The 9,786-nt window shown below is 47.5% G+C and overlaps 1 pseudogene; it reads left to right on the top strand.

Annotated features, from left to right (window-relative positions):
- Window positions 1-946: 946 nt before the first annotated feature.
- On the top strand, window positions 947-8,454 carry LOC112932240 (CREB-regulated transcription coactivator 1 pseudogene; annotated as a pseudogene).
- The last annotated feature ends 1,332 nt before the right edge of the window (window positions 8,455-9,786 follow it).

Below are 9,786 nucleotides of genomic sequence, written 5' to 3'. Positions count from 1 at the left end.
ATGCCGGACCGATGCCAATGAATGCCCCTGACTATGCCCCCAGATGGTAAACAGTGAGGAACTCCCTGTGCAAAGCAAGTGGAGCGTATCTGGAGAGCCTCACTCGAGTGGACACACAGATCCTAATCGTGAGCATGCAGACTTTTTGCCCTCCAGCTGCTGTCACCTGGGAAGGACACTTGACCTCCACCTTGGCCTTTTGAGCATAGTCATCCCACTCACTCACCCCTGCTGAGAGCCCATAGCAAACCCCACAGGCAATGCCTGATCCCAGATATGCTGTGTCTCCTTCCTAATTCTCAGTCTCTGGGCTTTGAAAGCTGAATTCTCTATGCATGTTTCTCTGGTTCTTTGAAGATCCATTTAGACTCCATTGCCCGGCTTTTGCGATCTGTCCCTCATGCCCCACCCCACCCCTAACTTTACCTAACCTCTTCATGACAGTGGCACTGCAGAACACCTCCAACCCTCCCCACTGCTGGCCTGGGATCCCCAAAGCACATTTAAGGGAGCACATGAGATAGCTGTGATGTTCCTGGAGATGCTCCAGGTGCCAACTCTGGGCGTGATGGGCTCTATTTTATGTCTATGCTAGAAATTATTACTAGAATATAATGTGTACTTATTGACTCACCTTAATTTATCTGTATTACTTACCAGCATAAATAATTGATTTTTATTAGTTATTTGCTTACTTGTGGAACTGATGAACAAGGAGATGTCAGAGCATTTCCAAGAATCACAAGCCAGAACCAAAGGCTTCCGCCAAGACTCTAGTCTTCCCTCCACTTTTGTCTGTCCTTGGGCCTTTCACTTGAAAATTGGAAGGAGGCAGGGACATGACCCAGCCACCCCACATTCTTCTGTCCATTTGCCCCACTTTTCCTTCTGTGCAGCTGCCAAGTTTTCTTCCTCTGTCGCAAAGATTGACTTCACAATTCAGGTGATGTCAATCTTCAATGACCTTTGAAAGTACAAGAAAAAGCTTGCTTTCCACTCTGCTTTCAATTTGTCCAGATGTGCACATAAAAGCAAGAAAGCAAGAGCACAGAGTATCATTCTCACATTGTCTCATTCCCTGAAAGCAAGAGCAGAGACCTCGCTGTGGGGTCAAGGTTCTAGAAAAAAACAAACCTGCTATTGGAAATGACATTTTACGATGTCCACCCACAAATCAGTGACCAAAACAAGGCCATGATGTTCAACTCCAGAAACCCATTTTCATTCATGGAAATTTGTTAAAGAATCCATCTGTGTTTTATTCACCTAAATTAGCGAAGTGACATAATTGCTGAGTGTTATTTAAAAAGCAGATATTGGCAGGTAACTGGAAAACAACCACTCAGCTTGAAAATTTAGGTCATGAGAAAGCATAGAATGGATGATCACAGACCAGGAGTGCTTTGAGATAATGGCTCCCAAATTTGATTCTAAACTGAATTGTGCGCGATTGTGGCAGAACACTGTTCAATACTGAAAGCCTCTCTCTTGTAAGGAGCCAACCTGACAAACTTGTTGCTGGTTTACTGGAGTAAGCAATTGAGTACCAACCATGTCAGGATCTCTTAGAAGCCCTTAACTCAAATTCATGATCTCATTTTGTCTTCATATCAGTGCCATCAAATAGGCATTATGAACACCTTCTTATATATGGTAGACTCAGCTGGAGAAAGTGTTTTGCCCCAGAAATCACAATGCAAGTTACTATCCTTTCTAGGAGGCATCCTACTAACCCAGCTCACACCTCCTGGACCACCTCCCTGTGGAAGGAAGAAAACAACTCATTCCCTACTTTTTCAGAAGTTTTTTTTTAATTTTTATTTATTTATGATAGTCACACAGAGAGAGAGAGAGAGGCAGAGACACAGGCAGAGGGAGAAGCAGGCTCCATGCACCGGGAGCCCGACGTGGGATTTGATCCCGGGTCTCCAGGATCGCGCCCTGGGCCAAAGGCAGGCGCCAAACCGCTGCGCCACCCAAGGATCCCCCTACTTTTTGACTACTTAAAAAAGAGGCCAAGGGCCACCTGGGCGGCTCAGTAGATTAAGTTTCTGACTCTTGATTTTGGCTCAGGTCATGATCTCAGGGTTGTGAGATCAAGTTCCTGTCACGCTCCACACTGGGAACAGAATCTGTTTGAGATTCTCTCCCTCTCCCTATCCCTGCTCATGTGCATTCTCTCTCTCTCTCTCTCTCTAACAAACAAACAAACAATAAATATATAAATAAATAAAATCTTTTTAAAAAAAAAAGAAGAAAAGGCTGAATTTAATCACAAAGTGTCCCTTCTTTTCTATGACTCAAGCTCTCTGCCTGCCATTGTGTAGGTGTACACTGTTTGTTCTGCTCAAGCCCAGGAGCCTTTGGGGCCACAGCAGCAGCCCAGCACAGCCTGCCCCTTCCACACCTCACAGGAACCCTGAAACCCTCTCTTCAAGGGCCAACCCCACCAAGATCTTCCTGAGTTTCTACAAGGATTTGGGCCCTGGAATCCCTCCCCTCTCTACTAACACCTCTAGTGGTAGATGCTCTTTCCTGGTTGGCTTTCTTTTTTTTTTTTTTTTTTTTTTCTTTTTAAGGCTTTTCTGATTACAAAAGTAATTAATTCCCATTACAGAAAAATTGAATAGAACATCAATGTTTAAATAGGAAATTAAAATCACCCATAATCCAACCTGTCAGAGATAAACACTATTGAACAATATGATCATCTCTTCCTTGATAGGCTTTTTTTATGGTTCATTATTCTACCTCTCATATAGATAGTTCACACACAAATTACTGTTTACCAAGTGCTGTGTGTGGGGCTGGGCACAGGGAAGTGAGTAGGACATCCTGTGAGCTCCCAGGAGTTGGGAGAGGCAAGCAAAATGCCCAGAACAAAAAACATAATTATAAGTTGTCATCAAGTCAAAGTGGAGATTACTGTGAGAGTAGAGGGGAATATACAATTTAGACTTGGGACCAGGCAGGCACCTTTGAGGAAATCAGTTGGCTCTGAGGAATCTAATACTGAGACCAGGATAACAAGCAATTGTCAACAGGAGAAATGCAGGAAGTACCTGGAAGAAAGCTCTGTGGGGGAAGGATAGGAAAGGAGGCCAATCTCCAGCCAGGTCAGTCTTGGGACTGGACCCTAGTGGAGCAAGGACACAGCAGAACCTAAACCAGGAGTGACATACGCAGACCCACCCACTTGAAACTAAACTGGAGAGGAAGCCAAGTAGGGTGTAGGGGTGGGCACAGGGATCAAGAGAAGTCACTGATCGAAAATATGCTTTGTAGGTAAAATTGGAAGGAATGTAGAAGGATGGAAAGAGGAGATTGTATGATACTCTTATTCAGCTTTAGTTAAAATAACCATTAAAACTTGTTAAATTGTTAAACAAAGAGGCCATTAGACTGAGCTGGTTCTAATGTCTTAGCAGCCTATGAGAAGCAAACCACAATCTAAGCCTGTAAATGCCTCAAGTTTACAAAATCAAAACCTAAGAACAACCAATCACAAGCAGCCAAATAGGCTTTCAGCTGTAGCCAGCCAATAATTTCCTTTCTTTACTTTGCTCCTTCTCTATAAAAGCCTTTCTCCAGCAACCACTGGTGAAGCCCTCCTAACCACTTCTGGTTGGGGTTCCTGATTTCAATGGGTTTTTGCTCAAATAAATTCTAAATATGTTTAATATGCCTCAGTTTATCTTTTAACAAACCAAAGGCTGCAAGTTCCAAAAATAATTAAGGTGGATGTCTGTAACCTTGAGGATGCACTGCCCGGCATCTCAGCCTGTTTTAAAAGAAGAGAGAACTGGAGAACAGCAACAGCCAGATCCTCTGAACACGCTAATAATCGTCAGATGCTTCAAGACGTGTAATTATTCTTTGAAGTCGCATTTATTTTGTATTTTTCACCATGAATGAAATGAAGTGACTTACTTACAATTAATACTCCTATGAACTTATAGTCCAGCCAAAATGGTTAATTATTATAAAACCTTTGGACTTGAGACTATAACACCTGTTCTACTTGTGAGAAATTGTATTTATTTATCATATGGGTGTTATCAACACTTAGAGTCACTTATCAAACATGTGGTAGCTAATTCAACTTTGACATTATTGGTCTTGTTTCAATTGGCCCAAATAACAGAATAAAATGTATAGATTTTCTTTGAGTTATGAAAAATAATTTGTAAGGCTTCTTTCTCCCTAGCATAGGTTGTGTAAGCAAAAAATAAATTGTGATCATAGCCAATCTAAATTTCAAATACAGTGCAAAATCTGCACTTGTTTTTTCTATAATAAATGTATAGAGGCATATATAAATTCACATAATTGAAATTACAGTATATAATTTTATTCTTTTTTCCTAAGGAATCTTCAAAAGTTGCTTTCTATCATTAAGAATTCTTCAACAAATTTCCAGTGGCTGTGTAGTATCCCAGCATATAGATATCTCTTCAATGATGTATTAATTTTCCTATTAATTGTTTGGATTTTTTCAATCTATTAGGATAGTTATTCCATGAACAGCGATGATGAATCTCTATGAGCATCACTTATGACTTCCTTAAAATAGACTCCTTTAAATGGAATGACAATCAAAGGGTCTAAGTGTTTTGAAGGATCTGGAAATGCATTGCTAGATTGTCTTCCAGGAGAGGGTCTCTAATCATCCCCACCCCACCTCAGTGGTCAGTGTCAGTTCCCTGTTCTCCTGCCTTCCCTTCCTTCCCCCCCGAGGCCTGTACTTCCTGTCCATTCCTGAGAAGGTTGAGGCACGCTCTTCATCCTGTGTCTTATAACATTGTTCTGATCACACTGAATCCTGAATGGCATTATCTCTTCAGAGAATCATCAGTAACTCTCATGCCAACAGCATACAGACTGGAGTGTCTGCCCCCGTCACCCCTTTTCAGGGACCTCCCCACTGACCGCTGCACTCAAACATGTAACATCTAGCTACCTTTTATTTATACCTACTCCAGCTTCTTCCCTGAGGTGACATCAACCATCCAACCTTCTCTGGAATAAATTACTATGTGTCCTGAAGCAAGAATTAAGGATGGTTTCTTAAGCTACGGAAAGCTCTCACTCTGTGGTCCAAGCACACCTGTGCAGCACTGCAGCCATTTTGGAGGTGCTGGAGTCACTTATCCCAAGACAGAAACTGCTTGCTGGCGTTAGTGCATGACATTGCCACCCCATGGGCACCAGGCCTGATCCAGCACCAATCCTGATCACGGGAGAAGCCAGGGCCTTCCAAGGAGCACCCCATCCCATTCCTGTTGTCATTTTCTAAACATAACTGGACAGGAGAGGTTTCTGATACTAATTGGTCTGTGGGGCTTGACTTGTCCTCGAATGTTCTGGATACTCTGACACCAAAACCCTTCAGGGCCCCCACCTCACATTAGTTTCAATGGCAGATACAGGGAACTTTGCCAACTTCTGCAAATATATGCTTGTTCACTGGGAGCAGTGGCTGATCCTGGGGCTGGAGGGATGCAGGCTTTTTCCAGCGATGTTCTGATGTTTCTTGCCTAGCTGTGACTACAGATATCCAGGAAAAGCACCCCAACCTGACAAGGACCCAGGTGCTATGGGGAGGATAGTCTTGGTCATATAACCAGGTATACAGCTGAGGCCAGAAGGGTGGCCCCTGAGTGTAGGGAGCATCTAGGATGGGTAATGGAGGAGGAAGATGATCACAATCAACCATGCTCCATGGCCAACTGCAGCTGCAGGGACTCTCATCTGTCTGACTAATTTACTTCTTCAGTTTCCCCCGCAGCAGGAGACCCATGGGAATTCTGCTCCCTACACATACATGGGAAAGTGGATCTGAGTGGCACAGGGTGGTCCGTGGCACACACCACTGAACTACCCGGTTCTCCTCCAAGAATGGCATGCCGCCCAGCTTGGGGGAGTGGGGTGAGCAAACAGTGTCTAATTCTCTCTGTCAGGGCCTGGTTCGGCAGCAGACAGCCAGAATCACCATCCTCCCCAGGACCCACAGGTTGACACAGAGGTGTAAAGGCCCAAGCATTTGGGGGCACTGCTTGCTCCAGCTGCCCTAGTGGGCGGGCAGGGCTTTGAGGGGCCTACAGCACAGCCCACCTTCCTCTGCTGCCTGGGTGGCCTCCTCCCTTCCTTTCATAGCTGCAACTCCATGATAAGTATCTTCCACCCCAAATTCTGTCTTAGCAACTGCTCCCAGACGATCTGACCTACAATGGTGACAAATGACCCAAACAAGAAACACACCCAACTAATGGAGAACTGGACAAAGAAAGAGAAAAGGAAAGCAAGAAAGTGAGAGACAGAAGGAGAGAAGTGAAGAAAAAGAGAAAGAAAAAGAGAATAAGAGAAATAAATCAAGAAAACAAAAAAAATCAAGCAAGAAAAAGAGAAGAGAAAATGGAAAGGCAAAGAAGAAAGAACGAAAGAAAGAAACAGAGAAAGGAGGGAGGGAGGCAGGAGGGAGAGTGGACAGAGGAGGGTGGGAGGGAAGGAAATAGTTACTTAGTTAGTAGGTTAGTTAGTTCTGGTCTTATTTCTCTCATAAGAGAGAGTAACCAATAACTTAAGTAACCAGTCCAAGTGACCTAGTTCGAGGCAGGCAAGCCCCATCTGACTGGCGGGAGACCACAGTGTCCCTGCCTGGAGCCTGCTGTGCTGTCCAAACAGCACCATTAGCACATGGGACTCCTAATAGGAGCTGGAACACAGCATCCTTCACCTGTACCCGATAATGCCAGGGGGTGGGGGGCAGTCACCTGTTGCTTTGGGACTTGGTTTCCTTATCCTGGAAATGAAGGCATGTAGAAGTCTTTCCCATTATTTTCTGTTCCAATGCTCTATGATTCTAATGTACAGCCATTTTTAGTACATTCTATTTTAAAGAGTCTTTTGTGTTCAGGAGATTCGGGTAATGAGATTTCTGCCTAATGCATTAGTGAGCCCAGCAGCTACCATCAAGGATATGGAAATGCTCAGCTTCAAAAGTCCATAAAAACCCCCAAAATAGTGCATAAGATTATAAGTGTTCATTATCTTTGCATTTTTCTGGGGAAAAAGATCCTGAAATTCACCGTATTCTTAAAGGGGTCTGTGAAACCACAAGACAGTGAGAATCCCTGACTTAGACACACACATTCTACATCTTTACCAAATGAGATGAATTGCCTTAAATAGCTGTGCACATAAACACCGGATGTAGGCAGTACGATGAACAGACAGACTTAAAGGCTTCACGAGGGGGAAAGAAGAATCAGAGGAGAACAGAGCAGCTGAGGCCAGAGGGGGTCCCTATCCTCATGGCTACAGTCCCAGAACCCAGGAAAGCACCCCAGCTTCTCACAAACCCAGCTCTGACCCCCTAGAGGGCAAGTTCATTTATCCAACAAATAATTTGCAAAGTGTGCTGTGTGTCAAGCAATGAAGAAGGAAAATGGGAGGTGGAGGAGGAGGAGGAGGCAGAGGAGACAGCGGCCTTCAGGAGGTCAGGAAGGACCTGAGCCTGACGGGCCGCGGGGCTCCAGCTCCAGAAGTCTCAGTACCTGCAGCTGGGCCCAAGCCGTGGCCAGTACTACGGCGGGTCCCTGCTCAACGTGACCCAGATTGGGAGTGGCACCGTGGATCTGCCCTTCCAGACACCCTTGCAGTCCTCAGGCCTGGACCAGCCAAACCACCCAGAGTAGACCGAGAGTGTGGCCGGCCCTTGTCAGTGGGCAATCGCGGACGGCAGGCGGACAGCTGCCCATGGGCACCGTGTACCTCTCGCCGCCCCTGGACACCAGCTGCAGAAGGGCCAGTGACACCCACCCAGCCAGAGCCCTTCCGGGCGGGTCCCAGGATGCACACCAGAAAAGACCCTTAGTATTAACAGTTCCAGGAAGGGAAGAAACCAGGTCAGAGACAGATAAGAGTCTTTCTAAGCAAGCATGGGACACCGAGAAGACGGGGTCCAGGCCCAAGTCCTGCGAGGTCCCTGGGATCAACATCTTTCCATCCGCTGACCAGGAAAACACTACAGCCCTGATCCCCGCCACCCACAACACAGGGGGCTCCCTGCCCGACCGACCACCATGCACTTCCCCTCCGCCCTCCGGCCCCACTGGACCCTGAGGAGCCACCGGCCCTGCGCTCAGCAGCCCCAGCAGCACCGCCAACCTTGCAGCCCACCTGACTCACCTGGGCATCCGCGCACCAGCCAGGGCTTGAGCACACCAGGCTCCTCGCCGCAGCACCGCCCGCTGGTGTCAGCCCGTTGTCCCCGAGCACGAGGCGAGGAGGCAGCAGGCCCGGCAGGTGTCACCCACCCTCTCCCAGCTGTCACCCATCACTCAGGCTGTGGCCTCCCAGGCAGCCACGGAGCCTGCCACACACGCGGCAGCGTCGCCAACATCATCCTCGCCGGCACGGGGGAGTCCCCTCCCAGCCCCTCCAAGGGACTGACCACACACTGGCCGGGTCGGTGACGGCAGCTTGGACTCGGACCACCAGCCCCCCCACCCCCATGAACTCAGGATTGACCCCCTGGCCCTGGATGCACTGCACGTGCCCAACGGCCTGACATGGTCCTGGCCGACCGGCCACCGAGGACGCCTTCGGATGGACCCTGCGTGAGCTGCACACCCGGCAGGTGGCCGCGCAGCCCCGCTCCATCACCCCCCGGGTCGGTGGTCCCGACGGCGTCTCCCTGAGCCCAGGGACGGCCGCGCCTGTGATTCCGAGCTTGCAACGCCGCCAAGCGCCCCCTGCCCACCCGCCCGCCCTCAGCTGTCCACCGCCCTCGGGGGGCCGCGTGTCACCCCCGCGGATCCTCCCTGCGCTTGCTCTCTCGCCCCCACCCTGGGCCGCGAGCCGCCCCCCTGGGAAATGCGGAAAGCGTGTTGGGGGGGGCCGCGGGCCTGGGGGGCGCTGTGGTCCACGGCGGGGGGGCTGAGGTGCGCTTCCCACTGATGTCCAGCTCTCACGGCCTTCCTTGGTTCCTGGCCCCCCTACCCGCCCGCCACCCCCAGCCCAAGGTTAGGAAGCGAGCCAGCCCCACCCTGCCAAAGGGAGAAGGTGCCAGAGAGAGGGGCAGACACAAAGTGAAATAGACACTATTTTGAAAAAAGAAAGAAAGAGAAAGAAGAAAGAAAGAAAGAAAGAAAGAAAGAAAGAAAGAAAGAAGAAAGAGAAAGAAAGAAAGAAAGAAAGAGGGAGAAAGAAAGAAAGAAGAAAGAAAGAGAAAGAAAGAAAGAAAGAAAGAAGAAAGAAAGAAAGAAAGAAGAAAGAAAGAAAGAAAGAAAGAAAGAAAGAAAGAAAGAAAGGAAAGAAAGAAAGAGAAAGAAAGAAAGAAAGAAGTAGAAGAAAGAAAGAAGGAAAAAAGGAAGGAAGGAAGGAAAGAAAGAAAAGAAAGAAAGAAAGAAAGAAAGAAAGAAGTTAGAAGAAAGAAGGAAGGAAGGAAGGAAGGAAGGAAGGAAGGAAGAAGTAGAAGAAAGAAGGAAGGAAGGAAGGAAGGAAGGAAGGAAGGAAGGAAGGAAAGAAAGAAAGAAAGAAAGAAAGAAAGAAAGAAAGAAAGAAAAAGAAAAAAGAAAAAAAATGAGCACCAAAAATGAGACACCATCACAGGGACTTAGCAAAGGCAGCTGCCGAGGTGCCCTTCTTCTCAGGACAAAGGGCACACAGAGGGACTGTGTGAGATGCTGGGCGGAGACAGGAGGGCTGCAGGCTCATTTCAGCAGATGGCAGCACAGATAGGAAGAGACGTCCAAGCAACAACGCCAGGAGAAGAGGAAACCC

The sequence above is a fragment of the Vulpes vulpes genome, chromosome 13, assembly GCF_048418805.1.
Source record: "Vulpes vulpes isolate BD-2025 chromosome 13, VulVul3, whole genome shotgun sequence".
In the NCBI taxonomy this organism is placed as follows: Eukaryota; Metazoa; Chordata; class Mammalia; order Carnivora; family Canidae; genus Vulpes; species Vulpes vulpes.
This window is presented reverse-complemented; position numbering and strand designations above follow the sequence as displayed.